The sequence below is a fragment of the Ambystoma mexicanum genome, chromosome 8 (assembly GCF_040938575.1).
Source record: "Ambystoma mexicanum isolate Mex_15411 chromosome 8, UKY_AmexF1_1, whole genome shotgun sequence".
NCBI classification, from domain to species: Eukaryota; Metazoa; Chordata; class Amphibia; order Caudata; family Ambystomatidae; genus Ambystoma; species Ambystoma mexicanum.
This window is the reverse complement of record NC_090929.1, coordinates 338,419,930-338,434,596: the sequence shown is the minus strand read 5'-3', so window position 1 is coordinate 338,434,596 and position 14,667 is coordinate 338,419,930. Positions and strand designations below refer to the sequence as shown.

At 45.5% G+C, this 14,667-nt stretch overlaps 1 protein-coding gene across 3 annotated transcripts in view; it reads left to right on the top strand.

Moving 5' to 3' along the window:
* The window catches only part of EXD3 (exonuclease 3'-5' domain containing 3), a 3,187,846-nt gene that overhangs the window by 2,263,923 nt on the left and 909,256 nt on the right, over positions 1 to 14,667 (top strand). The window lies entirely within an intron of this gene.

Below are 14,667 nucleotides of genomic sequence, written 5' to 3'. Positions count from 1 at the left end.
CCGGAGCTCCATAGGGTATAGCCAATAGGTCTACCTGGGATTGCCCTCTCTTGCCCTCTCATGTAATGTGTTTCTTGGATGAATAAGATGTCAATCTTGGAGCGCTTAAATTCTCTTGCAACCAAGGAACGCTTCGTAGGGGAGTTTAGGCCTTTAACGTTCAGTGTGCCTATGCGTAGATGATCCATGTTATGTGTGGCTGCCATCAGAGCTTACTGAAGAAGATTTCGCTATTCTCTGTGCCTGTCGTGTTGAATTTGTGGATTCTCGTAGCCATGTGGTCGAAGTGTGCTCCTTGTCACATTGAGTGAGTGCTCTTAGGTCGACACCTGTTTGCAAATGTATCCTGCGTTCTGTAAAAGGAACCTGTAAAAGTCCAACTTTTCTACCCCAAACCCCCACCCTCCCACCAAGAACAAAGTGTCCCGTTGTAGGGTCACCCCTAAACATTCCCTCCCGCGGCGTCCGATGCAGTTGGTTTGACATCACCCAACTGTTATCGAACCACCAGTGTGAGCCGCACAACAATCGGTCCGTACTCAATAAGAACACATCATAACTTAAACTTTCGAGCCCCCCCAATCGAGTCATTCGATGCCTGGGGGAAAGAGGCCTTCTCCATTACCGGCTAACAGAATCTCGAAAATGGCCCTCTCCGCCCAGGTCTATTCGAGATCTTAATCATTTCCCCCCCTTTGATCCCACCCTGTACCTCAGTTCGCATGACACCGCCCGCCAACCTCTTACTTGGGTCCAGTTTGGGAGTCAGCGTAGTAAAAGTGTCACCCAATTCGCTTCTGTCGTTAGAGTTGCCTCTTCATAGTGGGTGTTCAAAATAGTGGAGAAGTCAATGTTCCATGTCTGATGAGGCGTTCATTCTCCTAAATTTCCTGGAACCCTGCATTCTCCGTCTTCGAGGGCCTTTAGTTTGCCAAGTTTCTTCAGCATTCTTTTTTGTCGGGATGGGAGTTCCATCCGTTTGGGGGCCTAGTAATTCAGTGATGGCGTTGGAAATGTCTCTTTCTGATGCGAGTTTCATCTTCGTGCCGTCCCATTCGAACGCTAGTGAGAATGGGTAGCCCCACCGATATCTGGCACCTTTATCTTTGAGAAACTTGGTGATTGGTTGGCATTTCCTACGCAGCGCTAGTGTAAGGGAGGACAGGTCCTGGAAAATGGTGATGCGTGACCCCTCCCGGGAAATCTGCGATGCAAGCCTGGCTTTATCTAGAATCCGAGCTCTGTCTGCATAATTGTGGAACCGGGCCAGGATGGACCTCGGGCTACCCGGTTTTCCTCCGGCTCTGAGGATCCTGTCAATTTTGAATGCATCTATTCCATCGTCTTCAAACAGGAGTTTCAGAATGTCATGTAGGGTTTTTTTGAGGTGTGTCTGATTCTCCGTCCACCTCAGGAACACCAAACACACGTATATTGTTCCGACGCTCTCTATTTTCTAAATCATCGACTTTTAGCCGGAGTTCCTCCTCTCTGCCCTCAATTTCCATAAGGCGGTGGTCGACCTGCATTTCAAGGATGCCTGAGGAGGTCTGGTTATGCTCAACCTCCTCAATTCTTTCCTCCATCTTGTCGATTCTGCTTGTGATCTTGTCGATCTTATTGCCTATGTCTGCTCTCATCCCTTTCATTTCCGAAAGGAGGTCAGCGATGTCACCCCTGGTCAGTGCCGCCTCTGGATTTTTGGAGGCCATGGTGAAGGGTTCACGCAGGGGCGGTGCTTCAGGGACCTGATTATACCGAAATTTGGCCAATTTCTGTGTAAAGTCCATAGATCTAAAGTAGGCCTGTGATCCGTTAGGCAGGATCCCAATAGTGCTGGAACGAGTCTGTAGTGCGCCAGAGGGGCGGCGGAGGGAACTCTGTGTCGCAGTGTGGTTTCTGGGTGCACGGTTTGTAGCTCCTTACCTCGGTTACTTTGTGCGTAATGAGTGGGTTGCCTCGTTATCAGGGGTAGGAAAGACTCGTCGCTGTGAGGTCCACCCCAAGCGTGTGCGGGGTCTACCTACCGACGTGGTTGGCTGAAGCAAGATGTCCAGTGTAATCGAGGAGGGCACACGCCCCAAGGTTTGGGGGCCCAACCCTCAGCTTGCCAATTGTCACAGTAACCGGGCGAACCTTTATGTAGGGGAGTCCGTCCCGTGGGTCTGGGTTATCTTTTCAATTTCCCCCTGTGGATGTCTCTTAGAGGCCTTGTCCGTGGGCCTGCAGTCTGCGACGCAAGTTGCCGAGCTGTGCACTCAACGGAGTGACCCGTTACTGCAGGCAGTGGTGATTGTCCTTTTTCGTCTCGGATCTCATGGGGGTCCGCGGCTCTGCGGAGCTACCCCGCCCCACCCGCAGCCGTCCGCACTGCTAAGAGGGTGTGGGGTGGTGTAGTGCGGTCTTTCAGGCTCCCAGATCTGAGGAACTATCCGTGGCTCATCCGCTGGGGGTGCGAGCCATCCCGCTGCAGTTTTGTGGGTCCCCTTACCGCTACAGCGCATGGGCCGCGCGCAGACGGGGCCCCCCTCGCAGACCGGGAGCGCACCTCCGCGCACCGTCGGTGCTCCGATGTCCGCGGCTTTCTCTGCTGATCTGCCGCTCAAAACTGTACGGTGAGGGAGGGCGCAGTATGTGCATTGTGTCGCTGCCGCTTCCAGTCACTCGAAGTTGTCTGTATTTGGGAGCAAGGCCTCCGCTGGGCTCCTGCTAGGCGGGGCCTCCGCTGGGCTCCGCGCGTTCGTGTTGTTTCAATGTGGAGACGGGGGAGAACTTCAGTCGGTCGGTTTAAGGCGAAAACTCCACCGATTCGCTCCGGGTTTTTTGCCACTGGCGGGGGGCACCTTCCCAAAGCCTCGTCTCGAGTCTCAGCTGCGGGGGGGGGTCCTACAAGTGGGGGCTCAGACCTCTCGCAGGAGCTCAGACGGGGCACGACATCACCCGTGCGCCCCCTGTGGCCATACTGTTGGATAACATCAGTCATTAGTGCCCCTCTCTGAGTTGACAGAGCTGTGCAGTCCATTACTAAATGTTGTAAATTTTCAATCAAGTTTTTTTCTTTACATATACGACATGTTGGAGGACTGGCTTTTAAAGTCTTGCACCATGAGGTTTCTTTGGTTTGTATTAAATTCAATCGAAACCTCAAAAATTGGTCTCTAAAAAAACAATGAGGGAATATTTTCAAATAGTTTACTTTTGAGTATGGCCTTCAGCTGTTCTCCCACGATTTTCCATATCCCTTGTATTTCAGTCTTTCCTCCTCTGTTTTAAACCATTCTTGGGAGTACAATTTTCTTTTGATTTTGTCAGGATTGTTCATCAAGGTTTCCCCTAGAAGTTGCAATAAGCTTTGACACTTGGCTTCCCACTGGATCAGTGTCAGTTCTGTGTGTTTCACTAAGGCTTCTTTTAAGGATACAAAACCTCCTTTGGGGTAGTCTTCTGTGCATTTCCTATAAAAGGAAAGCATCTTCTTTTCGACCACTGCTGCCAAGGAGGTCAAACCTAGGTCCATTCTCACAGCTTGAATTGGGGTTCCCTTGTGTAGGCTGTATCTTTTTCCAAAGGTGCCCCTCCAATATGGGCCAATTTTTCATTTCGAAATTGAATTAAGTTTCTGCTCTGTAAGTTAGGATGGGAAGCACCTTTAAAAAAAAATATACAAAACGGCTCTTTTCAGAGCCACCACTACAAACGACATCCCATACCCTGGTTGACCTTTATTCCCCAACTCCTGCGCGCGCACACTTGGAAAATGTCTGCTGACATTGCGATAGTTGCCGGGTTGCACGTGTGACATACGCCCCTTTTGCACATGGCCGCCATACATTTGGGCCTGTGGAGGCCACGGGATTGTTCAACAAGGTTTCTGGGAGTGGAGTGCATTCACAGACTGTGGTGCACGGTAAATTTGTGGAGCAGAGTGCAGAGGGAGTGCTTATGGCTGTGTGTTGCATGAGCCACAGCGTATACTTTGTGGGGGGAGTTCTTCATACATCACTTCACAGTGAATGGAAAACAGAGTCCAGTGTGAGGTGATTGTGGATTGTATCATGTGGATTTGTACGCTTATGAAGTACCTACAATGAAGTGATTGATTTTGGTTGGTCTGTGTGAGACTTGGGTGACGCACGATCACAACGATATTGTTGTTCATTGTGGAGGGAAAATTGGGCAACATGTAACATGATTTTCAGTGCCGTTTGCGCTAAAGGAGGCACTTGGCCAGGGCATGCATCTGTTTCCGATCTCCTGCATAATCTTTTATCCCAGTACGCATACACCCATGTCGGCACGTTATTTTTGATTTGGTCTGGAAATGGAGAAAGTGCGGCACATTGTGAAAAAGTGTATTGCTGCCTTTTTACGACTTGTGCCAATGTCGTACTTTACAAATGGTAATCTGACGGTTCAAAGCACAAAGCGTTTTCCCCATGAATAGCGTTCCTCTTAACATTACTGCATTTCCATTTTCTGCACGGCATACACAAATTGCATTGCTGCCCTTTTTGGGAGTATAAGAATAATGTTTGTGGTAGGTGTTGCACACTTGCACTCTTGAAAATGCACTGCACCATGTTAAACCATCTCTCAACAGCCACCCATTTCTTCCCGTTTCGACTGCAGTGTTTTCCACACTACCATGGTTCCTTTTATATAGCACACAATCTGTGGAAGGTATACGATGCACGCCGTCCTGCCTCCCTTCATTTGCACTCTGAAAGGAGGTTTCTTTACTTATCTTTTCTCATTTTCCAGTTAATATTTCTTTTGGTCTTGTAACACACGCCACCAAAGGGCCAAAGGCAAGGGCCGGTATGGAAGGGTTACCACCTACAGGGATATCGTAGGGGACATGCACAGAGAGGGTAATGTTGGGTGGCCCTCACTTAAATAGCCGCCACTCATTGTCATACTCCTGGACGGACTCTTCCCAAGCACTTTAAAGTAGCTTCCCTCTGTAGAGTACCGGGTTGCATTAAATGCGCACTACAATGTCCTTTGGCAGGCAAGGATATTTAGTGCAGAATATGGTGTACAAGGGTCTTTTAACGCTCCGGTGCCGTACAGGAGTGCCCCTGTTGTCGGCCGCAGTCTGTGTGGGGAATGCTGTACATTCAATTACCCTACTGCATTTTTGGCAGGGTAGTACCCTGCAAACTGGTCCTTTATGCTTGCATTGCTGTTGTCGTCACATGTGGTATAGACAGTTCATGGTACGCCATTAGCCGTAGGACTAGCATGCACAGAGATGAATGAATTGTGAAATACAACGATGTTTACAGCAGGGAGAAACGCAGCTTCAGTATGTGCAGGATGAAGATATTTATTATGGGCGACCCATGTGGCTATAGTACTGTTTTAACCATGAGTGCTATAATTTACTCTCTGAAGATTCTGTTGTTTGCTTACTTTTTTTTAACATGCACTACTATGTTAGTGACGAAGCCGCACCAACTTTGGCATTTCACAGACTCACTACAAAATGTCACACCTGCAGTTAAATGTTATCTCCAACTCTACGACCCGCAGGGTAACCCTTCACACTTTCTGGCATAGTGCTCAATGCAGGGACGGTCATGAAAAGGCGGGCAGCATATTCATCAAACTATTGTGACGTTTAGCACGGCCACTGTACACTCGAGGTTGCTTTTCCTTGTTTTCCAGTGGGCCTCATACAGGCACAGGGCCGGTGCTATCACTAGGCAAAGTTAGGCTCTTGCCTATACGTGCAAAATGTTAGAGCAGCAAAAAGCTGCTTTAACTCTCACTGCGTTTAGTGTGCTGCCTTGCCTGCGATAGCACCGACCCTGTCCCTTGTACACTGTCTGCAGGCTGGCACTGGCACCAGCAGCAGAGTCAGAGACCAGGCAGCGCCGTGAAGGTTGGGGTCAGGTAAAGCCTGGGTCATGAGTGGCACTGGCATCATGGGCGTGGCAGCGATGGCTGGCACCTGCACATTACAAACTTCTGCTCTGTCTGTCTTCTGTGCATCATTAGAGGTAAGTACCAGGCATCCCACGATATTCAAAGGGACGTTGTGGAGAAAGGGCTGCAGACAGCTGCTGAACAAGAAGAGTTTCCTGCTAATGCCTTGACAGAAGGAGCAGCTTGATCAGGTGAGATAGCCCGCCCCTTGCCCCATCTCTTTGTTATACCCTTGTCCATGTTGCTGTCGATAGCCCGCTTGACCCCTGTAAGTGTGCTGGCTCCTCTAATATGATCGCATTTTAGGCCTTTTGTGTGCAGTGGACTACCGGCCCACGGTATCCAGGACCCATGTGCTCATGAAGCGCCTTAAAACTTTGTTTAGAAACACCAATGCAGATCCTTAACCAGATAAATTCCAAATCCTCTGCAGAGCAGGTATCACAGTCCATCATATAAGTGACCATTGGCGAAGCACCAATGGCAGTGTTGCTAGTCAGACCATCAAAGTAAACATCACACATTTTACATACATGAGAAGGTAGAAATCTGGCTGAGAATGGAGATGAGTAAGGCTTTTTGACTTTGAAGTATAAATGCCTATTCACAAGGTTTGTTGGTGGGCTGTTCAGGGATGCTTGTCTCCGGGCAATTAAGAAGTACCCACCTTTCATTGCCCACCATGAGTAAGTATACACAGAATACAGGAATTGGCAAGACCACCCACAGGTGAAGAAATCACTGCAAGTGTGGCGAAAGTCACAGAGCTCACACTTTTCCACTCCATTCATCTATTAGGGGAGAGCCACACCTGCGCAGCACCTCCAGGGGTTGTCATTTGAGGTGGTTTACATTTGTGGCCTTGAAGTGGTGTGTACTTTCCTATGTAACATCACACATCGCAATAAACTTTAAAAAACATAAATAACTTTCGGGAGCCTCTGGAGCCTTCCATAAATGCAGAGTCGGGAACTGCAAGGCTCAGTGATTTGGTGGTGATTTACAGAGTGGGCAGTGAGCACAAGTCCTCAATCACCTGGTGATTTGTTTGGTAGCAATTCCTAAATGAGTTTGTAAGCGGTTCATTTGTTAAATGGAAAGTGTCTACTTTTCCCAAAAAAGCCACTACAGCCGCTTAACAAGCATTGGCAATGCCAAAGGTTTTGACTTTTGTGTAGGATAGGCATAGGTTTTTGCCAGGTACTGCTGTAATGGTACTAACTAGCAATTATTGGCAGCTGTTGTAAAATGATACTAGTACTTGGTCATATTTATTTATTCGAATTTGTAGAGCGTGCAACAGCCCGTGGGCATCGTGGCGCTTGTTACAGCAGGTGAAAAACAGAGCTTACTTACAGATGATAGCATATATACTGTTTTTTATACATTTTTTACAAAACAATTTACATATTACATTGAGATGAACAGTGGAGAGAGGGGTGGGGGTAAAACGTTAGTTGGGAAGTATGAAAGGGTGAGTGTTAGTTGAAGAGGGAAGTTTTCAGATTTCTCTGAAAGGCAAGGAGTGTGGTTTCAGCTCCGAGGGCAGAAGGGAGCGCATTCCTAAGCCTAGGTGCTAAATACGGGAAGCCTATCCCTCCTGCTTTAGCCCTGATGATGTGCAGGATAGTGAGTTGATTAGTGTAGCGTGTTCTCGTGGGCTGGGCTGAGATCGTTCTGTATAATGTTTCTGATAGGTAGGACGGTGCTGTAAAGTTGTGGCACTTGTGTGTGGTGTTGAGGATTTTAAAGGTGATGCAGTCTTTGACCGGGAGCCAGTTGACTGCCTGCCTAACTTGGGAGATGTGGTCTCTTCTTGGGATGCTTAACACTGCTATTTTGAGTAATTTGGAGTCTGTTTGTTTTTCATGGAGGTGCCTGCTAAGAGAGTGTTGCAATAGCCAGGCTTAGCACCTATGGTGGCTCTGGCTATTGGGAGGCAGTTAGATTCTCTTAGAAAAGGTTTTATGGCATTAATGAGTTTGGTGCTTAGGGCGGATGCAGAGACAATGGCACTGACTTGCTTGTTCATAGATAGTGTGGCTTCAATGTAAACTCCTAATGTCTTTACAGATGATAAAATGGGAATGGTGCAATGATTATGCTGAAATTGGATTAGAGACGGTCTAACTTGGCTAGTGTAGTCTTTTGACCAAGAATAAGAATCTGTCTTGTCTCCATTGAGGCATAATCCATTTGCTGCCATCCAGGCTTTGATGGTGGCATAGATTTGGCATAGTGCCGTTGCGTCATGGTCGTATGAGCCCGTTAGTGGTAGAAGTACTTGGGTATCGTCAGCATAATTTGTATATGCAATCCCAAGTGCATTGAGCTTATCAAAAATGGGCTTTGTAAAGAGATTGTATAGAGTTGGTGCGGTACATGATCCCTGTGGGACTCCACAGTGAATGATAGTCGGAGCTGCATTTGCAATGTTGGAGAATACTTTCATTGCTCTGCCTTCTAAGAAGGAGGTGATCCAGGAAGCTGCTTGATTGGAGAGATGTGCTGTTTGCGTAAGGTGGGTGGTAAGGGTTTTATGATCTACAAGATCGAAGGCTGCCAAAGGGTCTAAAAGAAGGAGGAGGGCAGGCTTGCCTTTGTCCAAGATTTGAGTGATTTGTTTTTTGAGGTCTAATAAGGCAGTTTCAGTACCGTGCCCTTTCCGGAACCCGGACTGTCTTTTTCCTAAGATCGAGTTTATTTCCAAGTATAGTTGGATCTGGCTATGAGCCGCCTTGTCCAGAATTTTGAGAAGAAATGGGACGGTTGTTATAGGCCGGTAGTTGTTAGGCTGGGCAGGATCTAGCGTTGTTTTTTTCAGGAGGGGCGCACCCATGCCTCTTTGAGGCTGTCCAGGACAATGCCTGATTTAAATGAGGAGTTGATAAAAGCTGTTAGGAAAGGGGCAAGGGCCTTGGTACAGTCCTTAATGATCTTGGGGGAGGAGGGGGAGATATATTGCCCTTGCATAGCAATGGTTTAAGGTGTTTCTGAAGGTCTATAACTTCAGATTCTGAGATGTCCTTAAAGGAGAATTTAGGGAGATTGTGTACTTTGTGATTGGGCAGGATCTGAGGGGGCCGGTTCTGGCTAAGTAAGGTTTTGTAGTGGTCTTGAATTTTATTTTGAAGGAGGTCTATTTTATTTAGCATTGCGGCTTGTATGCTAGTGCACCAAGCTTCATCTTATCATATAACAGTAGTACCTGATAAATGTTTCTTTAATACTATAGCAGTCCACACCTGTTGGCTTTGGCAATGCTTGCTTTTAACAGAACTTCAGTGAAGGACATGCACATTGCATATAAATCAAGTAGCTGAAGGCACACTTGGTTAAGCCATTTTCATTACACCAGTAGTGCATGTAAAGATACAATTAGGCCATTAAATCACAGAACACTCCATTGAAATAACAGACAAGCATTTCAACCAAAGGTTAATGCTACCTCTTGATCAAACTAGCACAAAGAGATCCCAGGAGAATTTGCCTATAGTGGGAAGAGGCAGAAAGTGTAATGAATGGCCATGGGGATTAGCATGGCCATGGGCAGTCAATGGGTGGACAAATAACCAAACACCACCTACACGTTTTGTGTCCCTCAACACATCCCATCACCCTCCTAGCGGTACTCCAATGCACTAGTTACAGCGTATAGGTGGTTCTTGGGATCACCTACTAGGAAAAAAAGGATAAACTGAAAGTGCCAAAGCCTTCTCTATTGGCACACCAATAAGCAAACCCTCTGGCCTGAATAATCTCAATTTAAACTAACTTGACTGTTTTTGCACTTTGGTGCATCGGTGCAGAGGGTCTTCTAGGGAGAATGTCACTCCATTTTCCTGTACTCTCGATCTTCCACTGCTTGCAAGCACATGATCCAGAACTTGTGGTGCACAGTGGTAGCTCAAGTTATGGTTGCGTACCTTAACATAACTGGTGAATTTCTGGGGGTTTTCAGTTTTACCTGTAACCATAACGTCCCTGTAGGAACGTTTTTCCAATGAATTTCATAGGTTTTTTTTGTTGTGCAACTTAAACATAACGTCCCTATTAACAATGCTTTTTGTTTTTATATATATATATATATATATATATATATATATATATATATAAAGATCAAGCACCATTAAAGGTATGATAGGTTTAAATGTCAGGCTTGAAAAACCCTTTCATCTGAAATGTGAAAGCTGAAAAATCCATTTGATCCAGGACACACATGCCACAGCGCCACCTATTAGCCATTGCTGGAAGTTCACCTCCAGTTCTGAGTCACATTAGCAAAGCGTCGTGTAGCCCAAATGCAAGTCGTTTGCTCTGGAAAATTGTCTTTGGCTTACAGGGCAGTGCTACTTTACACATAGCTTTATCAATCCAAGACAGACATTTCTCAAAGCTGCAGACAACTATATTGCATCCTTTGCCATCATTATGCCCATGGTGCTGATTGTCATAGGCTTTCTGCCACTGTGGCTGTAGGCCCACAGACATCCTCAAGCCATATTGCATACTGTAGGTCTTCATTCCCTTCAATGGAGCCTTTTTGGAACCTGTTTCTTCCCAGAAGGAAGCTGCCTTCTGCACCAATAGCACGGGCCTGGGAATGCTTTGGTCCAGGCACCTAAAGCTAGGGGTGATGGTGCTGAGAGTGCTGAGAGTTCTTTGATTTGTGGGTTTTATCCCTCCTCCATTTTATGTGCTGGGTTTGGCCCTTGGCCTACCTCCTCTTCCACCTCCTCGTGTTTGTGGATTCTCCCTCTCATTCTCGGGTGGGAGAGTAAACTAATTGATCATTGCGGCCCGAGGCCAGGCACACCATGTAAGGATTAGACAGGCCGATCATGGTGGCTTCTTCTGCCAGTATTACGCCTGTCTCATGTGCAGGTTATTGATTAGCTCATGTATCAGCATTCCCTGAATTTCGCTCCCTGGTAGAAATATTGACTTTCCCTCCAGGTCATGGTCTATGGTGGGGTTTGCCATGCCGACATGCTCCAAGCTGGGAAATGCGATGTGCTCATTAAGCCCAAAAAAGAAACCAGTGTTAAAGTTTCTTGCTTGATCATGAGCTATCTGCGGTTTTCTTGGTATTTTAGGGTTTTTACCACTACTCTTGCCTTGAGGTCTCCTGTACTATCTTTTAGCCCCTCTTTCACCACATTTAAGCATTTCTCACTCTGGGACTGGCCCGGGCGAGGATGGGATCTGCCCTTTACTCTCCCTATACTCTCCACTATAACTGGAATTGAAAGGCTATCTTTGTGGGTGCCTGGCTGGTTCTCCTCATCTCTATTCCCATTGCTTGCATGATTTTTTGATAACTGGTTACTTAACCTTCAGCTATATTAGAAGGTTTAATATAAGTGGACTCTAGTGGTAGCACCGTATGTATTGGACTGTCAATATATAGAGTTTTAATTTTGGTAACACAGGTTAAGTTTTTCACTTTAGCTTTTAAATGACAGAGAAACTAGCAATTCAATGTTGTATTAACAAATAGGAAATTGAATGCATTTTAGCATCTCTCCATTTTTAGCTATCTTATTTTAATCTTCTTCCTTCTTTTTTATGGGTGAGCAATGTTTTTGCTTTGTTATTTAGGAACACTGGTCAACCAGCATTCTTTTAACCCTTTAAGTGCCAAGGACGAGTATACTCGTCCTTTTATCATAGACTTCAATAATAGCCTGGCACTTCAAACGTGCCCTTTCTGTATATGTTTTTCTACAACTGCGCATTGTGCCAGTCTACAACTATGAGGTTTTAATCTGGTGGTTTTATATCTTCCATTTGTAAAATGTATTGCTTTTATATTTTTGGCATTGTGAGTTTGTGTTCATCTAATGTTCACGCATTGTATGCACTTAGCGCCTTACTAACCCGCACAGACGGTATATCATGGGCTGCTTAATTGCATTTGCACTTTACCCATATTGGGTTATTGCATATTTGCACATCTAGGCACTTACACTTTACATATCCCCACAGGGGGATTATTGAATTTCCTGCTATTGAATTTGCTGCTATTGATGCACTTTGCACTTTATTAGTAACAGATTTGTATTTGCATATTTAAGGTAACTGCATTCTACATAACTATTGCATTCTATCAAACTTGACATACCACTGCCAACAACACAATGCACTTTAACCACATAAGATTGAATCATGCGATAAATTGTTTATGGTATTGTTCACATGCTAACAACAACATTGCATACTACGCAATTTGTGAATATAAATTAATCCTTGCGCTAGTTGTATTTAATGTTGGGAAAAATACAACTATACAAAACGGACAGTTCATTTGATGCATGTTTGAACACATTCTAGTGTAATCAATACGACTTACTGAGGTTTGAAATATGTTCAAATATGGCCGTGTAAAACGAGTTGTAAAACGAGTTTCAATGTCATTGCACGTAGCTCTATATACTGGGATCATAGAGAGCATGCTGGTTTATATGTCCTTCCTTTGTGTTTGCACCCGAAAACGTGAACAAGCGGCCAGTTTGCTGTGAAACGAGCCGTTTTTCGTGTTACCTTTTTCTTGTCCACTGCATTCAACTAATTAAAGTATATTTTGATGCTTGGAGACTCTTGGTTCCTGGACTCTGTGTTTGGTGTGGCACTGTTTCACTGGACTGCTTTTCGGAGTGCACTCCGCTCAACTTTATACCGAGGTATAAAGTATTTCTACATATATATATATATATATATATCTATAAAATCATATGATGAATTGCACATAATCACTACTTCCCGTAAGGGCTTAAACGCTGGTATCGTATCTATATTCTCATCATGAACACAGTATGAACACAAATTGCTACTTTGAGACATCCCTCTACCTTGAGGTAGCAGAAATCTGTGATCATATCATGCAGCACAAGAGAAAACATCAAAAACATATTTCTTTGAAGACTGGTTAAAAAAGATAAAAAGCAAAATCTCTGTGTGCTTTTATTACACCCACTCACACTCCATGTCACCTGGGACAGGTCCCACGTCCTGCTGGAACAAGAGGCAGGACGCAAACCATCAGACTGATCAGGACCTGAAGAAAACTGAGGGAACTCCTGTACCAACGGGAATCATGGGATGGAGTCAGAGAGGGAAACTATGAAAACCCAGCAGTGGCTCAGTTTTGAATCGTAGCAGCCAGCCTGGAGCAGAGCTTGCAGTGGAGTAGTGCAGGAGACTAGTGAGTCCAGGATCGCTTGAACTTGGGGATAACTTTCAGAGTACTCCGCTCTGATGTGAGACTGGTGGGCACAGCATCAAATACTCTCGTCATTAAGTCAGACTTACAAAGCACCTGACTTAAGTCAGACTGACAATATATATATGAAATTTCAGTAGAACCTGCTTTGCAACAACAAGTATGATTACTTAAGAAAAAAGAAAGGGGCTAAGTTGGCCAGAAAAAAATAACTGGTGCAGTGACATGCAGGTTATGTGTAGATCTCAGCAGCAGCCATTCACCAATTGGATTACATTTCCAGCTTTGCGCCTCATGACTGATTTGGGGTTGAATGCCTGAAGTGCCTGAAGTGGAAATGTTCGAGGGAGAAAAAAAACAAATATTATTTTTTCAAAATAATCTTCGGTCTTTTCTCCCCTGAACGTGACCGACATACCCAAACCCCCATCTACACCCCCCAACACACCCCTACCCCTACCCACACACCTCTGCTTACCTTGCATTCCGTCTCGCATTGTTCCTGCGATGCCTGTTCCCTTTCACTTCCGTGTTCAGGACTCTTCTTTTTTTTTTTTTTTTTTTTGGGTCTGTACAGCTGCGGGGTTGTACCCAACAACCCCCGCTCAATGAATTGAAAAGACCTACCCAACCAAAAGTCAACCTTTTCGAAGGTCTAACATTTGGTAGTACCTTCTTTAGAAGTTTTGGTTGGGTAGGTCTTTTCAACTCGGTCGTTTTGGCTGAAACCTCATGACTCGCTCAACTTCTAAAGAATTTAACACCAGATGTGTGGACCCTTGGATTCAGGCCTGCATCTATGCATTTGCAGTGCAGTTACCATAAATGCCTTAAAATCAGCAGTGTTTCATCTCCAGCAACTTTGACACCACCTATAGCATTATCTCCCACGCTTTTTTTATGCGGAGCTCACCTTTGTTAAAAAGTATGCTGGAGGACCCCTCCTCCTCAAATGACAGAACTGTTTATATTTTCTAGTAAAATGAGTCATTGTCGCCTCTATTGAAAGAGTGCCACCCGTATCTTCCCCTGGCTGGGCAGCCGCACTGTTTAAAATCCCCTGACCGATAGTCCCATTTAGGATGTACAGTCGCAAACCTAAAGGTGCAGTCGGGTTTCTGCCACCATTCCTAGAGAAGTGACAGTTTCCGCCACCAACCATATGTACTCTGCCCCAGGGCTCAGGCCCAGGGTACACACGGGAGGATGGCATTCACCCACTTTTTTCAGAGGTTAAACTCTATCCCCTCGATTGTTTGAATGCACTTCCTTCAACATCTGGAAGTTGTCCTCACAAGATTTAATTGCATCCAGTTCAAAAGACATATAACGACATAGATGCAAAAATGCATGTCCGCTAACTTAAGTCTCGTAACGAACTGAAGAAATGCAGGCACTTTTTTGGTTCCTTTGCAGTACATTCAGCAGGTAGCTTCGGAGGACCACGCCCATCTGCGCATAAATGGCCAACTTCCGTTCAAATCAACAGCCCATTTTAAGTCCAGCGTTCCTCC